At 35.3% G+C, this 18,018-nt stretch overlaps 1 protein-coding gene across 2 annotated transcripts in view; it reads right to left on the bottom strand.

Moving 5' to 3' along the window:
• KCNQ5 (potassium voltage-gated channel subfamily Q member 5) overlaps window positions 1-18,018 on the bottom strand; it is a 340,121-nt gene that overhangs the window by 241,097 nt on the left and 81,006 nt on the right. The window lies entirely within an intron of this gene.

Raw genomic sequence — 18,018 nt, 5'->3', positions numbered from 1 at the left:
TGACACTACCACCACCATGCTTCACTGATGAGGTGGTATGCTTAGGATCATGAGCAGTTCCTTTCCTTCTCCATACTCTTCTCTTCCCATTACTCTGGTACAAGTTGATCTTGGTCTCATCTGTCCATAGGATCTTGTTCCAGAACTGTGAAGGCTTTTTGGCAAACTCTAATCTGGCCTTCCTGTTTTTGAGGCTCACCAATGGTTTACATCTTGTGGTGAACCCTCTGTATTCACTCTGGTGAAGTCTTCTCTTGATCGTTGACTTTGACACACATACACCTACCTCCTGGAGAGTGTTCTTGATCTGGCCAACTGTTGTGAAGGGTGTTTTCTTCACCAGGGAAAGAATTCTTCGGTCATCCACCACACTTGTTTTCCGTGGTCTCCCAGGTCTTTTGGTGTTGCTGAGCTCACCGGTGCATTCCTTCTTTTTGAGAATGTTTCAAACAGTTGTTTTGGCCATGCCTAATGTTCTTGCTATCTCTCTGATGGGTTTGTTTTGTTTCTTCAGCCTAATGATGGCTTGCTTCACTGATAGTGACAGCTCTTTGGATCTCATCTTGAGAGTTGACAGCAACAGATTCCAAATGCAAATAGCACACTTGAAATGAACTCTGGGCCTTTTATCTGCACATTGTAATTGGGATAATGAGGGAATATCACACACCTGGCCATGGAACAGCTGAGAAGCCAATTGTCCCATTACTTTTGGTCCCTTAACAAGTGGGAGGCACATATACAAACTGCTGTAAGTCCTACACTGTTCACCTGATTTGGATGTACATACCCTCAAATTAAAGCTGACAGTCTGCAGTTAATGCACATTGTGTTTGTTTCATTCCAACTCCATTGTGGTGGTGTATAGAGCCAAAGATGTTAGAATTGTGTCGATGTCCCAATATTTCTGGACCTGACTGTATTTCACATGTACATCATGACTGTTGCTTGTGTTATATTTGGTTGCTTCTAAATGATCAAGAATTATTGTGCTAGAATTTTGCTTAAAAACAGCCATGTTAGCCCAACCCCATATGCCATCAGTTGCTAAAAAGCAATTGGCAGCCCAGCCTACAAGACCAGAAAAGCTTGGATGCTCTGAAACTAAAACAAAAATGGGGGGAAAAAAACCTTTCAAACAATATTGAGGAAATTATTACTTGAATCCTGGATTGCAGATTTTATTGCACATTTTTTAAAATCGTGACCTGTGTCACCATCTTAATATACATGAGTAAAATATGAAATAGTTCTATTTCTGCCTCCATAAAAGCAATGAAAGAGAGTGTTACAGTACTGAATCCATACTTTTACACGTTCTTCACCTTTTTGCCCAACAACAAATTTTTAATAGTTGCATGTTACATTCTAGCGAATAGTGATAAAGGGAGAAGAAACAAATGTGTGTGCGGGGGGGAACTACTCAGTGTGAAGAGTGCCAAAAAAAAAGAAAAGAAAAGAAAACAATATTGAATATGAAGAAATGGGTGGGAGTGAGATGAGACATTATACAGAAACTTGGTGCCGATCCATTTAGAAAAATCTCTATCTTAAGCTTGTCTTTAAACATAACTACTGTATATCTTCACACAAGCAAGGAAAAAGAATGAGTACTAGTCTAGAACAGGGGTGTCAAACTGGCGGCCCACGGCCCGGATACTTCATGCGCAGGCCATGGCCACCCCACCTCCGTGAAAAACATCACAAAATGTCACATGACGGCAGTGATGCTGTGAGTTTGACACCCATGGTCAAGAACATGACTGATTTGTTTATCAAGATTTTTTAAAGATGAAAGACTGATAGAATTTGTGAAGGATGAAAGAGTGAAAGTAGAACAAATGCAGGAAGGGAAAGTAAGTGTTAAAAAAGAAAGTAATATCAAACAGAATGAATGGAAAGTAGATGTCAGGAAATGACAGATGGAAGCTGCTTGGAAGAGTTGAAAATAATTAGGTTACAGAACGATCCAGAAAGGTTTGGAGTTGCTTTAATGGGAAATATGAAAAAAGAGACACCAGGTAGAATGCAAAGCGAAAAAAGACTATGGATTTGAAAAAGTTTGAGAGAATTACTTGCGTAAAAATTAATATGAGATTAAGTTATTTATAAAAAGAAGCAACCAATATATAAAAGTTCTTATACAGTACATATTTTGACTGGAAGAATGTGGGCCTGCCTAGTTTTACTGTTTGGAAGTGAGAATTGGATTTGCCAGAAAAAACAAAGGATGAATTTAATGATAATAAATAATTTAAGAAGCATATGTGGGGGACGGGGAATGAGCACTGAATGCATGTTGATTGAATACAAAAGCGAGTGACCAGTATGAAACAATTAGAACAAATGGATTAAGAGAAAGAAAAAGATGTAGAAGACTATGGTTGGATAAGGTCAAAATGAGAGAGGTGAGACATTTAAAGAACAAAAGGAAGTGTATGAATTAGTGGATCAGGTGCATCATCTGGTGGTTGCAGTGATAGAAAGGGATAGATTTAGTAGATGTTGATATAATCTAGTTTTAACTATAAAACCTTTCTTTTTCTTATCACATGGTGTTTGTTTCTTGGCTTACATACCTTACACGAAAACTGTTTGATGAATATGTATGTATGTTAAGTAATGTTAATTTATGCCGGCATTTTACCATTGTTTTGAAAGGAATATTTAAAACAATTGGTACTTTTTTCATGCCTTTTTTTGTACTAAACAGATTATGTTGAACTGTTCTCTAAAAGCCTGTGTAATCAATTACCAATAAGAGGGCAGGAAATAGAGGTTGGGTGGATGGGAAAATAAAATAACTTTGTCTTTCTTTGATTTTCTATGGTAAATATTTACATTACAGAATGTATATTATGATAAAGTGGTTCCAAGAGCTTAAAAAGAAATACTCCCTCAATAATGTATGGTAATTTATGTCATTCACCAGTTACTGATCTAGTGAAACCTGTGAGAATAATTTTAGACTTAACCATCTCAACAAAACTCTGCTAATTTTCAGCAGTTGCACTACTGGAGTTCAACCACAGAACCAAATAAGGTTCTAGCAGCAAATACAGGTAGTCCTTGACTTACAACAGTTCATTTAGTGACCTTTCAAAGTTACAATAGCAGTGAAAAAAGTGATTTATGGCTGTTTTTCATACGTAGGATTGCAAGTATCCTTATGGTCATATGATCAAAATTCGGACGCTTGGCAACTGACTCACATTTATGATGATTGCAATGTCCTGGGGTCATGTGATCACCATTTGTGACTTCTGACAAACAAAGTCAATGGGGAAGCCAGGTTCACTTAACAACTGTGTTACTAACTTAATAACTACAGTGATTCACTTAACAACTGTGGCAAGAAAGGTTGTAAAATGGGGCAATATTCACTTAACAAATGTTTCGCTTAGCAACAGAAATGTTGGGCTCAGTTGTGGTTGTACGTCGAGGACTACCTATAATATACATATTTGACAGCAAGTATCCTATCTTTTCTCTACTTGTAGAGAACTTCTCTACTTGTACAACTTCTTTATTAATCCATATTTAGGCATCATCACAGTGAATTTTAGGAGCACTTTTAGGAGTGCTCCTAATTTAGGAGCACTGATTTTAAAAAATATTCTTTTTGGTAGCACACCTCATGCAGGTATTACCAAAATAAGATGTGAAATAAAATCATATAAATAAAGGCAGGGCAATGTCATTGTGGAATCATATGCTATACAACAGTATGGAAAAGATAGGATGCTTATAGTCAAATATGTATATTATTTGCTCCTAGAAGCTTATTTGATTGCATGGCTGAATTCCGTGGTACAAACTGCTGAAAATTAGCTGAGTTTCCGATCATGTTGATGTGGGTAATAATACTAACATGGGTAGTATGAAAAAAGCCTCAGTTTGTCCATGGTGCTCACTCTTCCCAAAATATTAAGTAGTCGTTAAACACCAAATAGCTGTCAATCTTCTGTATCAGGAGGTATTTAAGTGTTCTTCCTTCAGTAAATGGATTCTGCTGGCAAAAAGCATTCCTTTATTTTTCATCTTTACAGCTCATCCCTCCCAAATGCTCTCAGATTTGCTCTGCCTGATCAGTGGAATATCGTAATATATATTTGATATGCCACTTGAAGACTGGAAAGTAGAAGATTGCATTAAAGTAGAAGCAGCTCACTTTAAAAACTTTTATCTTCCCTCTCTCTCCCAGTGAAACCTCCCTAATAATAAAACAAGCCCTTCTGGAAAGTCAACTGATTTGATTTCGGGCAATGTGTCCTAACACTACAGTTCTGCCTGACACAATTTTTAAGTGTGTATGGGAGTAGGAGAAGAAATAAAAGAGAAATAAATAACTGTATCAAATTCCTTCTACTTACAGAACCAATGCTACCTATCAAGTTTTATTTGCTACAAAATGCTCTCTAAGTGTTGAAAGTAAATTAAATTTATAGCTATGTAATCAAATTTGTAGCTTACTTTCATTCTTTCATTAGAAATTATTTCAAGAAATCTGTTTTGTCAATTGGGTTTCTGAGGTGACAGAAGAAAATGTCAGAATATATTATTCGCTGCTATTCGTCTATAACAGGAACCAGTATGATAGTGATTAAAAAAGAAATAAGAGAAATGGACAGTAAAAAAAGAACGATCACTTTAAAGATAATTCTAATGTCTCTTTCCTTCCTTCCTTCCTTCCTTCCTTCCTTCCTTCCTTCCTTCCTTCCTTCCTTCCTTCCTTCCTTCCTCCCTCCCTCCCTCCCCTTCACTTCCTTTCCTTTCCTTCTGTCCTTCCCATTGTAGATAATTGCTGTCAAAAAATGTAATGGACTTTGTTGTATCAAACCAAAGATACTCTCAGTGGTCCATCAGCAAGATTTAAAAGCAGGTCCAGTCTTAGAGGGAAGGAGGACAACCAGCATGACTATCACCCAGGCAGCATGAACTGTTTATGTCCCATAGTCATGCTGGTACTATATGGTAAATATCCCTAGTTGGTAGTTTCAGTGAAATATAGATGTAAGATATAATAAGAAAGATATAAGATATAAGAAAGATAAAGACATAATAAACCATTATGAGTCAGTAATTAATGGTGAATGCAGTTTGGGCAGCCTACAGGGATTGAAACATTAGCTACTATCAATAAACCATGATGCCCAAATTAAAAAAAAATCCATCATGAAAAACCACATCAACAGCAGAATTTGCCTAACTCCTGACTCAAATAGGCAGATAATCCTTGGTGGGGAAGTGGTTAGAATGCAGTGTTGCTGATAAACTCCGCCCAAAACCTGGAGTTCAATCCTGACCAGCTCAGCCTTCCATCTTTTTGAGGTTGGTAAAATGAGGACCCAGATTGTTGGGGGCAATATGCTGACATCAAAAATCGTGCAGAGAGTTTTATAAAGCACTATGGAGTGGTATATGTCTAAGTGCTATTGCTATTATCTGCCCATCCTATTAGACTGGGTAGGGTAGGCACACTCTGACTCCCTTCCCTGAGATTTTGCCACCTAGTGGAACCTTGGAAGTTTGCCTTTTCCATGGCTGCCCCTACCTTATGCCCCTACTCTCTCCCACCTATTCTTTTAGCCTTTTGGCAAGCCATTAAAAACATGGCTTTTCATCCAGGTTAGAATGACGATAACTGGAGCTAGTTGTTGCACATCCCAATGGGATGCTTGAGATTCCAAGTTTTTTATTTTTTTATTTTTTTATTTTATGGTTTATGATTTTATAGTTAGTGGTTTTATTGTTGTGACCATTAAGAAAGCCTAAGAGAGTCAGGACTATCTGGATTGGGTGGGGATTGCTGCTCCACAGGGCAAGCCCTGACACAGAGAGTGAACCCCTCCCCTTCACTATTTAGTCTAGGACTGTTCCTCAGTGGTGATATTCAATCATACAGAACATAGCTAAAGAGTAAAGACTTAGCTAAATTAATATGTATTGAATTTTGGGTAAAACTTGATAGTTAGAATCATAAAAATATAAGCATCTGAAAATGTTCTATATTAGTAGTACATTTACATATTTTAAAATCATATTATATAATTATGCATTATATTTTCCCCATAAAATTCAACTCCTCTGCAAAGATGTTTATTAATGATAATTCTGAGTGGAATGCTTCAACTATAATTTTGCAACTAGTTTTAGAGTGCTTACAATCTTCATAATCACTCCTGTATCCACACTTACGTTTGTCAAAATCTTCTATAGTTCTTGGAGAAATCATGGAGAAATCGTAAAATACCGAGCTGGCAGATAAATTTGCCATGATTTTTGCAACTTTATAGATAATCATAATGTGAAAGGAACTGCATTTTTAGAACATATACCATAGTTAAAGCCAAGAAGATAATATATACTGTTGAAATTAGCAGTGAGACAGAGGTAGATTTATCAATGATACTGCAACAAAGGAAAGAAGCTTAAATTCTGGAAAAATTGATTGACTGCTTAAATGCCAAATTATACATAAACTCATGGCTGCACAGGTAACACAGAACAAGTGCTAATCTAGGTGCAAAACTCTACAGATTCAAAATGTAGCCAAAATAAAGAGAATGTGAGGAATTATTATTAAAATGACTATAATTTAATTTTATTGTTTTCCATCTTTAAAAAATTATTTTTTAATTACTATAAATTTAATTACATCCTAATTATTAAGTAATTTGACATTTCTCATTTTGAATGACAAATCTGACAAATCGTCAAAACTGGTTTATGCCTTTTTAGATAATACCCCTCATCTAGATGGGATATTTTGCTTTATCTGAATTTCCAAGTTATCATAACAGACTCTTTGTGTATAGGAATATATACAAGGGAAGAAAGAAGTAATTGAATAGAATAAAAATAAATGCCTTAAGTCACAGGCATTAGTTTTAGAAATGGTAGCATCCCACCTAGGCATTCAAAATAAAATACAACAGAAATCCTAAAGAAGATTAACGTAAATGGTACCCAATTTTGCAACACTTTTCAGAAAACAGATAAACACCCAATTCCCATATTATGGGAATTGATAAACCACAAGAGTAAGGGACTGCCCAAACATACTTCCAGCTTTGAGCATGCAAGGTCTGCTAAAGACATCAATTTACTCTGCAGATGAAGCCCTGTGCATCTAGTAATATAAAATTGTTTGTTATCAGCTCTATAGATTAAAAACCCTTTCAGCATTAGGCCATCTATGTCAAATGCATAACATTAGGTATAGAACTCTTTCGTTTCTGACTCAGGTTGATCTTTTCCACAGTACTTAATATGAACTCTCACTACTACTTATTAAAGTGTCTTAAACATCTTCAAATTCCTTCTTTTATAGATTGTATAAAACAGGTAGATCTCCTCCCACTTATGACTGTATGACTGTAACCTTGTTGCTGGTATCCTTAAGATTTATATTGACTGTTTCCGTATAACTATCATTAGGTGTTGTACCTTATGATTCTTGACGAATGTATCTTTTCATTTATGTACACCGAGAGCATATGCACCAAGACAAATTCCTTGTGTGTCCAATCACACTTGGCCAATAAAGAATTCAATTCAATTCAATTCAATTCAATTCAATTCAATTCTATTCTATTCTATTCTATTCTATTCTATTCTATTCTATTCTATTCTATTCTATTCTATTCTATTGCTGGAAGTGGGTGTTTAAGAGCGTTCTCAGGATGAGAATGGGGTATCTCCATCTCCCCTCAAATTGATCTTGCTTGTTAGAATTCATACAACCAATCAAGTGAATACCAATATAAAATGTTATTGTATCAATATTTTTATTTAACATATTGTAGTCACATTTATTCTAAGAGGCGTAGTCAGATAGGACCAGGTAAAGGCAGTTCCTGACAACCTAGCCATTAGAAAGTATACAAATGCAAGCAGATAAATAAGTACCACTTCGGTGGGAAGGTAACAACTTTCTGTGTGCCTTGCGTACAGTCATGCTGGCCACATGACCACAGAAGCGTCTTCGGACAATGCTGGCTCCCTTGGCTAAGAAAAGGAGATGAGAAACACCCCCTAGAGTCAGACACAACTGAGCAGGGGAAACCTTTACTTTTTTAAAGGCACTATAAAATGTAGAGCACTGAACTGGAATAGGAACCGAAAGCAATGCTTTGACTTTGGTTTGTTTTGGAAAGAAACATACCACAAAAGCTCGTAGGCAAAGTATGAAGGTATTCGGCAACTGGTGATCATAAGGGGGAAGATCAATAGGAAAGGGATAGCTGAAGTTGTAATCTGGCATATCTAAAAGGGGATGATCATAAGATGGTGGTCATGATTAAAGCCCACCCCTTTGTATATGTGTATTACATTGATACATATACACATGGAGTGAGACTTTAATTGTACAGCTGCAGCTTTCATCTTCATGTTATCATTTTCACCTGTGCCTCCTATAGACATCCTTGCTTGTAATATTTCTCTCCGGAGACCCAGCTCATCAATACACTATTCACTTATGGCACACTAAAAATAATATTAATAGGGGTGTTTTTTTCCCTTACAGACTATAAGCAAGCAAATTTAATCAAGTCCTTGATCCTTGGGGAAGGAAGAATATAATGAAGTCCTTAATGCTTACTTTCAATGAAATAAGGACATTTAAGCCTATATCAATACAAATCAAATAGAGGTTGATTTTTTTAAAATAGTCAATTATCAGTGCAATCTTATATAGGTCTACTCAGAAATATGAGCTACTTAATTTAATAGTACACATATATGGATGGAGGTATACCAATGCAATCTCAGTTCCTGTTAGTCATAACAACCTGTTCTTTCTAGAAGCAATGTGAAGACTCAAAAACCTGACTATGGCTATAGCATTACAATATTTTGAAACCTCTGTAACAGAATGTTTACTTGTCGAAATGTGTGACTAAAGGGCAATAATATCTGGGAATATAGTTGACTGCTGGAACATTCTGTGACTGAGGGTAATAACTCCAGTTCAACAAGACTGAGAAATCTTAAGAAGGCAAGGCATTGGGTTTACATTTAACTACAACCATCTGCACCTTTTAACTGAATTCTAATTTTAACACTATCACAACTTAATCTTCTGTAGAATGTTTTTTTGTATTGCTAAAGTTATTAAAATATCAATTAATTGTAACATTTCTGTCTGTGCATATGGCTTTTTATGGATAAAATGACAAATAAATAAAACTAACAAAGATATAACTACAATGGATTAACTGTAGATTCATAGCAAAGACAAATATAACCAATATAGCATGCAATGACATCTTTACCCAAATGTTACAATTATATTTATGCTTTTTGATGTCTGACATTAGTGATGGCATTCACTTAATAATATAGTTATTCACATTTTATCATTTGCCCTCTCTTGCCCACTCTCCCCCACCTCCTAAGCTCCTGACTGGCAAAAGCTTTAAGCACTGTCTTACAGAAGAATGCCACATCTAATGGGACGTTGAGCAAATGTCTTTTGCTGATTTTTTTCCACTCTACATGTTATTGTTTTTAATAATCTTGATGGAGAGGCTTCTCAATAGTGCCACTGGCCCTCCCTATTGCTGGTAGCTTGCTCCAATGACTGCATCGTGTGAGTCTACCCCAAGACCAAGCAAACAGCATGAGATACATGTTTAGGTGGAGTAATTCTTTTCATTGTTAGTTGAGCAAACTGCTCTAATTCACAGTAAAAGTAAAAGAATGAGTAAAGAGTGAGAAATATATTGTAAAGTTAGTCTCTATGAAAGAATGGCCAGAGGGTTTGAAATCTAATTCAACTCACTCAAATTCCCATTGTTTCAACTTTTGTTATCCCTGGTTTTATGCTGGAATGAAATTCTCACAAATTACAAAGGTCATCTGAACTTGACATACCCGTGGGACTTCCCTTGGAAAATCCATTTCCCTCATGCCCATATTTTTAGGCATTTAAGTAATGCCTCAAGTCATATCTTAATGTGAGGACAAGTTGACAGGGTCTTTTGGGAAACATTGTCCCCAAACATTAAGGCAATAAAGATTAAATGCCTAAAATTTTCATCATAAACCACATACTACAGTTGCTATGAATTTAAAATGTATTCAATCAAAATGTAAAACAATGTTTAGAAAGCTAGGTCTTGGAAATACAAGATAATTATATAACTGACTCTACTGTATCTTGTATTATTTAGTGAATCCATCTTGAGCTAAACAGATTTACTGTAGTATGTATATTAATTTGAGACTATTGAGGACTATAACACACTTTAAAAAATTCTTAATCCCAGATAATATTGAAAGCATTGTATTTTTACCATGTTTATAAGATTTCAAGTAGTTTTTCCACTGCCTACCATTTTCCCAGTTATTTCATGGCTATGAAAATTACAAATGTGACAGAGAATGTTCAGTATATTTATTTACTAATATAATAGAATGAATGGGTTCGTTCATAGAATAGAACATTGAAAACTTTTAAACAGTTGGGAAAAAAATAAAATTTCCAGCATGGATGCCAGTATTCTTTTTGATGCATTCAAAACTTCTCAGAGTGGATGGACTTAAGAAGTTCAAATTTGAAAAAAAACCCAACAACTTTGAGTTCTCAGATAGTTAAGAAGGAAACTGGATATCTTAAGTCTTGCCTGGTCTTAATTATATATCCTATAAATTCCTGCTCCAAAAGTAGCTCCGACCTTGCTTACTTTTGGAATTCAACCTTAACATCTGGTACATAGTCTTGTGGAACACAAAATTGTGCATACTGTTTTCACCGCATGTAAGTGTAAGTGTAATATTTACAAATGCTTGCAGAACTTTGATTTCAATTTAATAAGCTGGCAGTCAGGATGCATTCAGTATTTTGACTGCCGTGGAAGAATCCTGAGACAAGCTTCAGCTGAAGAATATAAGCAGCATCACATGTGAGGAATGAGATTATGGCTATGCCACATTAAGTCAGGAAGCCTCTTTTATTAATGAGTATGTGCTGTGTGTGCATATGGCAAACATCTTAAAGGAAATGTAAGAAACTTCTGCATAGCCTTGAATCAAATTTGCATTCTAATATTGGGAGGTTTAAAGCAAGCAGGAGCCTGAGTGGTGCAGCAGACTAATGCTACTGTTAAAGGTAGTATTTAGCTTCCAGCTGCCTGCAATTACTGCGAGTTCAATTCTCACCAGGCTCAAGGTTGACTCAGCCTTCCATCCTTTCTAAGGTAGGTAAAATGAGGACCCAGTTTGTGGGGGCAATAAGCTGACTTTGTATAAAATATACAAAAGTATGAAGGCTATTGCTTAACGCATTGTAAGCCGCCCTGAGTCTCTGGAGAAGGGCGGCATATAAATCAAAATAAATAAATAAATAAAAAGCTGGGAGATGCCTTTCCAAATGAATGAAGTGCAGTTACTATTTATAAATCTGAAGTAGTATAAACTGATGAAGTAGCAACATGTGCCTCAAATCTCAGAATTCAACAAGTAGAATGGTAGGAAACCATTCCTTCTTCCTCTAATTATCTAGTCCCTTCCTTATCTACTCTCTCTTGGCTTCCATTCTTTTTGTTCCTTCCATTCTTCTCTTTCTTTTATCTTCCTTTTCAAATCTATCTCTGGTCCAACAACTCAATCACCACAACCCAACAAAGTTGATAAAGGGAAGTTGCCCACCTATTCCAGGTAAGGATAGAATTACATCTCATCACCTGAGAAGAAAACTGGACTGATGTCTCCACATCTTCAAACATTCATCTACAATCATCATAAAAATATCAGATGAAAGCCAAACAACTCATGCAATTATCTGACTCATAAATAACCTTACTGAAATTTTTATAACACTTATTCTTAGACATTCTTAGGTGGGGAAAACTACGTTTCAGAAGCAACAGCCAGAGAGTTTGAGATGTCAAAATTAGATACACCTTTATTACTTCAAATGCTATACAAGACATTTTATTCTTTATTACTCATTATCCTTACCAAAATGCTAAAACATATGCTCTATCCAGCCTTGTTATTTCTATACTTCTACACTGTTATTTCTATACTGTTATTTCTATGCATAGTTGCATTTAAAATTGGCTTTGTGTTTATTGCTTCTTCATCACTGGAACAATTCTGATATTAAACTAAAACCCGTAACAAATTGCCAAATACGAAACAAAGAATGACGTACTTTAATCAATAAATTCACCTAGTAGTGTCAGATTCCTACCAGTATAAAAAAAACAATGTACTTCAGGATGAAAAATATTTCAACTGTACCTCTGCTTGTAAGAAATTGTACAAAGGTTAAATATGACTCACAACAATAATTCTACCGAGATGCCTGAAGCACAACATTAATAAGTGATGTGATGTTGATGACTGTAAAAGCTTTCTGAGAAATGGAGTAGCAAGTTATGATTCTCAAAAAATCAAGGTATTTTTCTATTTTAAAATATTTAATATTTCAATATTCATATATATATATATATATATATATATTCTATTGGAAAAAATGTACTGGAAATGTTGAAAAAACTTACTTTTCTCAAATTAAAAAGGTGAAAATTAGCAGTTTGTAAAACTGAATGTAAAAATATAGACAGCTAAACTCTCAGATCAAGCTTATTATTCTGACTTTTGGAATTTTAGGGAAAATTGAATAGTTTGGAGTTCATGTATAGAACAGTTAAAATTTTAATTTTATCTTAAAGTTCTTGACGTTTCTTTATAGGCCTCTCAGAAGCAGTCAAAATTTACACAATATGCTAAGCCACAATTTGGTGCATTTTGTGACTTTCAGGCACAATGGCACCTATGTCAAATATTACAGCTTAGTATGATGTAAAAATCCAGCTAACTGGGTTTACTAAACAAACAATGGCTAAACAAAGTATATTCTACTGCAAGGTGTGAACCCAGCAAGACATTATGCTGGAAAAGGCTATACCTAGAAATCACTGTGAACTTGATAAAACAATTTAGAAGAATAAAGGAATAATGCAAAATTTTAAACAATGAGTATGGATTTTTACAATATACTCAATGCACTGAACTGTCTGTGGTACTTGTTTTTCCTGTATCTTAACTGCATTCAGACACAATACACCTTAAGAATCATCTATAACTAGAGCAGATCAAAGATTGTAAGTAGCTATATGAATGCAGGCTTTTCAATCATGGTCATTCAAATTTCATTTTTAAAAAAGGAAAGTACAGAATCAAGAGAAATTCTAGAGGAAGAAAAACTGTTTCCATTTTAGTTCTCAGGAATAAACATTGAAAAGGCCACACTAAAAGGGCCTGAGCTTCCTTTAATGAGTTTTATCTGAACCGCTAACACAACTGAATGATGATTCAAGGCCCATATAATTCTTAATTATAGCAGCTCTACGGATGAATGGGATCTTCTTAAATATTTCAGCATAATTGGATGAGATGGGAGCAGTAGAGTGTACCTCACAATAATTCTTGAATCAATTGTTAACTCATACCTATGTATTAAGCACTTAATATTAGAGAAGATGGAGATTATTGCTGCATTAAAAAAAAATATCATGCTTTGGAGAAGCTATTAATCCACCTTTGTTAATCCAGTTCACTGCTGTTAAAGGAAACTGATTTTATTCAGCATTCAATGAGTAATGTTAATCTTTTATTTTAATATATTTCATTACAGAAATTACTTAAGAGCTTACAAATTGAATACGATATCAATGTTTTATAAAGATATGATTTGAAAAGTCTGTAATGAGGTTTTCTGAAATTCTAGGATATTCTGTGTTATCCATCTATATGTGTTTCTACAATATACCATGAAAGATACCTTATGTGAAAACTGAAAAAAGCAGAGTGTACAAATTATTAAATTACTCAGCAAGCTGTCATTACAGTACACAGTCTGTTACCGGCATAATTAAAGTAACATGTTGCTAAATGAAGTAAAATTGATTAACTTTTCTTTTGCCAACACACATTACATATTATTATTCTTTTGCTAAAGTATAGCATGGCAGTTAGCAATTTTTTTCTCAGCCTCACAACCATCACTTTCAAACTACAATCTGCAAAGGCAGTTCTCCCTCTAGAGAGTAAGCTGTTATATTCATTTTAAAATGCAGGACAGACAAAAAAAAAATGTAAACAATAAAAAGCTTGTCAGGAACATGAATAGCCAGGAAGCTATTATACTTGGATAGGAGGATGGAAGCTTATTTCCACTGGTGCTTGTATTGGAGACATGCTAGCCATAATTCTGGAAGCTGACAACCTTTAACAGTAATCTTTCAATCTGTCAATTTAAAAAAATATATAAACTGTAACCATAACCACTTCTGATGGAGTGAATTTCACAGTATAACAATGCATTGTGAAGAGAGCTCTGCAGCATGTTGGGACTGAAATTAAAATGTGCCATAGAGCAGGCATGGGTGCTCATGTTGAGCCCCTCTGAAATTCCTTAAATCAGCTTAATCCTCTTCTATGATCATGCATTTACCACTTGATCTTGAGAGAAGATTAATTTAAGAAATTGAAAAAACTATTTGGTTTGTGGAGGATTTCCATGAGATGAAAAAGTAGAAGGAACACCTGGAGCATAGATGGAGAAGGATGAAAAGTGAACCTGTCCAAGTATGGATGTATGGCGATAAAAGAAGTAAAACTGTTCTTGTCCTCTCTTACTGCAATGGTATATCTGTCATCCAGAATCACTTTTTTTTTCAGATAACCACTTTTTTTACCCATTCTCCTGGGTAAAAGTCAGAGGTGGTATTCAGCAGGTTCTGACCAATTCTGGGGAACTGGTAGCAGGAATTTTGAGTAGTTTGGAGAACTGGTAAATACCACCTCTGACTGGCCCCACGCCCATCTATTCTCCGCCTTCAGAGTCCCAGCTGATCAGGAGGAAATGGGGATTTTGCAGTAACTTTCCCCTAGAGTGGGGAGGGAATGGAGATTTTACAGTATCCTTCCCCTGGAGTGGGGAGGGAATGGAGATTTTACAGTATCCTTCCACTGGAGTGGGGAGGGAATAGACATTTTACAGTATCCTTCCCCTGGAGTGGGGAGGTAATGGAAATTTTACAGTATCCTTCCCATGGAGTGGGATGGGAATGGAGATTTTATAGTATCCTTCCCCTGCTATGTGCACCAAGCCACACCCACCAAGCCATGCCATGCCCACCAAACCATGCCCACAGAACCGGTAGTAAGCATTTTTGAATCCCACCACTGGTAAAAGCTGCTCTGAGAAGCTATGTCTTGATCATTATGACCACATAGAACAATATTTTGCTGATACCCAGATTTGCTTGAGTCTGGACTTTATAAACTAGGCACATGTCTAGTCTCATGAAAAGAAGGACTAGGGGTGACATGATAGCAGTATTCCAATAATTAAGGGGCTGCCACAAAAAGAGGGGGCCAACTTAATTTCCAAAGCACCTGAAGGCAAGAAAAGAAACAATGGATGAAAACTAAGCAAGGAGAGAACCAACCTAGAAATAAGAAGAAATTTTCTGACAGTGAGAACAATTAATTAGTGGAACAGCTTGCCTTCAGAAGTTGTGGATGCTCCATCACTGGAGGTTTTAAAGAAGAGATTGGACAACCACTTGCCTGATATGGGTCTCCTGCTTGAGCAGGGGATTGGACCAGAACACCTCCAAGGTCCCTTCTAATTTCAGTTATTCTACTTGGGCAAAGTCTTGCACAGTGGCTGGAGTATCATCTTGCGACATTATCCAAGTTTCTTTTTGGCTTTATAGTTATCATGGGCTTTTAAACTTTGCTGCCAGATATCAAATATCTCCCATTGTTTCCCTGACTAACCCCGGTATCGTTTTTTTCATTTTATAAATTCTATAAAAAGGACGTTGAAAGTTATATACTAGTAGAACTTCTACTTATTTATACAAACAAACAGTATAATATGTAACCAACCTCTAATACCTGAATAATAAATTGAACCAAGAATACAGTTAGTGTCCTACTATATTAGATTGAATATCTATTTAATGGCTGAGAAAAGTTTGTAAGCAAGATATGAACATAACTTTTTTTTAAAAAATACATTGATAACCATCTTGCTTCTGATCTAGTCATCATAACTCTGTAATAACTGGAAATTTATCCTCCACAAACTTCATCTCTTTTATAGCATTTCAGTAGCTCAGCACAATGGTCCATCACTATCTCTAATTAATGATACACTGCATGAAGCATATTCTGTTTTATCTACTCAGAATCATCTGTCATTCATCCTTGTTAGAAGATCGCAGGATTCATTCTTATTTACACATTATATAATTATATTTATTCACTTCTTTTTTCCAGTAAAAGAGCCTTAAAGAATTGTTTACATTTATTTCCTAGCCTAATATATTTTTTGAGATATAATTCTTATGACTGATTACACGTGCTTAGCCTTGTAACAGACGTGTCCAATCTGTGTTAAGTGGTACATAGTGAGTTTTTAAGTATCTGCTTAACATAATTATGATGATCAATCCCCGATTTTTCAAATGGCACTACTCTGTGGAACACCAAATCTTGATTTCACTTACTACTAAATATAGAGGGAGGAAGATGATCTTCTCACTTCTTTCTCTGTCTGTAGCTACAGCATTTTTCCAATTTCAGAAAGTCCATCAATGAAGCAAATTATCAGGGGTCACGGTAGATTGAATGGGAAGAGGAATAATTGGGGAGGACTGACTTGTTCATATTATATGACTTGTATATATTATATACATAGAATGTATAGTCCAATACTTGGTCAGATTACGCTATAAAAAGCACATAGTACATTCCTGCTCTTTCAAGCTTCAAGCTATCTTTTCTATTAGCAGAATTGGAGGTTGCAATTTTCATTCTTCTCACGCTTCCCCTCACATCTGCTATATAATGATGGAAAATCATTGAGAATAAGGCAAACCACAGGAAAGGATGGAAAAATTGCACTGAAAAAACAGTTAATTTCATGTGACATGGCATAATTTCTGAAAACTGCTATCTAACAAATGTTGAGTTGAAAAAAATACGTTGTTAGAGCAAACGCAACAATAAATGGCACAGGAACATTTGGAATATTGTACCCTATGCATTTTTTTCAAATGATTTATAAATGACACATCTGTTCTAAGTGACTTTCCATATTTATATAGGTGTGCTCAAGCATCTGTGAGCCAATCTTGCAAGAAATCTCTTTAATTTCTGTATTCTATTTTCAAGCATATTCATAATCCCTTTCAGGTGATTCAAACAAGTATAAAATTGGCAAATGAGCCCTAGTGAACAGTATGATGTGGATAAAAGAATATACGTCTGCAAGTAAATTTAGCTGGAAATAACTATTATTGAACTTATATGAGATTTACACTAAGTAGACATAAACTTGTATTTTAAAAGTTGGGTCATTATTCCATAACTCCAGTATAAATTTGTGTGAACAGCAATCCCTGGAGCACCGTGTATGAGTAACAAGCATTCCATATTTAATATATCCTTCTGGTTTTTCATTCAGTGACAGTGTAATTTCTTCACGTTTCTGTATGTGCTAAAACAAAACCCCAAAAGATTTTTTTAAAAATTAAAAGGATCCATTGGGGAGCAGCAATAAATCTTAGTCTAGGAAATCATAACTGTTCAAAATTGGATTTGATACAAGATTTAATATTTGTAATGCAAAATTTTAGCACAGAAACACACACATATATATTGTTTATTAGGAAAAAAAATTCACTCCTTGAGTACATTGGATAAAAGAAATCAATAAGTTCTAGAGCAATTCAAAGCTACTCACCACACTATATTTTTGGAAAACTGAACTATGCCAGCAAAACAGATTTCAACTCCAGATTATCACTCAGAAAAGTAACAGAAGAGACGTTCTCTCAAGATTATGATTCTACAATTCCATACCTGTCTCATTCACAGATATTAATGGGCAGCAGAGTGTGAGATCTGCAATCTTTAGACGCGGACCCATCTGTCTTTCATCTCTTTCCTTTCATATAAATTCCATTAAAGAAGAAAAGATGGAAT

This window comes from Pantherophis guttatus, chromosome 1, assembly GCF_059756535.1.
Source record: "Pantherophis guttatus breed Tessera chromosome 1, ASM5975653v1, whole genome shotgun sequence".
NCBI lineage: Eukaryota > Metazoa > Chordata > Lepidosauria > Squamata > Colubridae > Pantherophis > Pantherophis guttatus.
The sequence above is the reverse complement of the archived record's forward strand: the minus strand, read 5'-3'. Positions and strand labels throughout refer to the sequence as shown.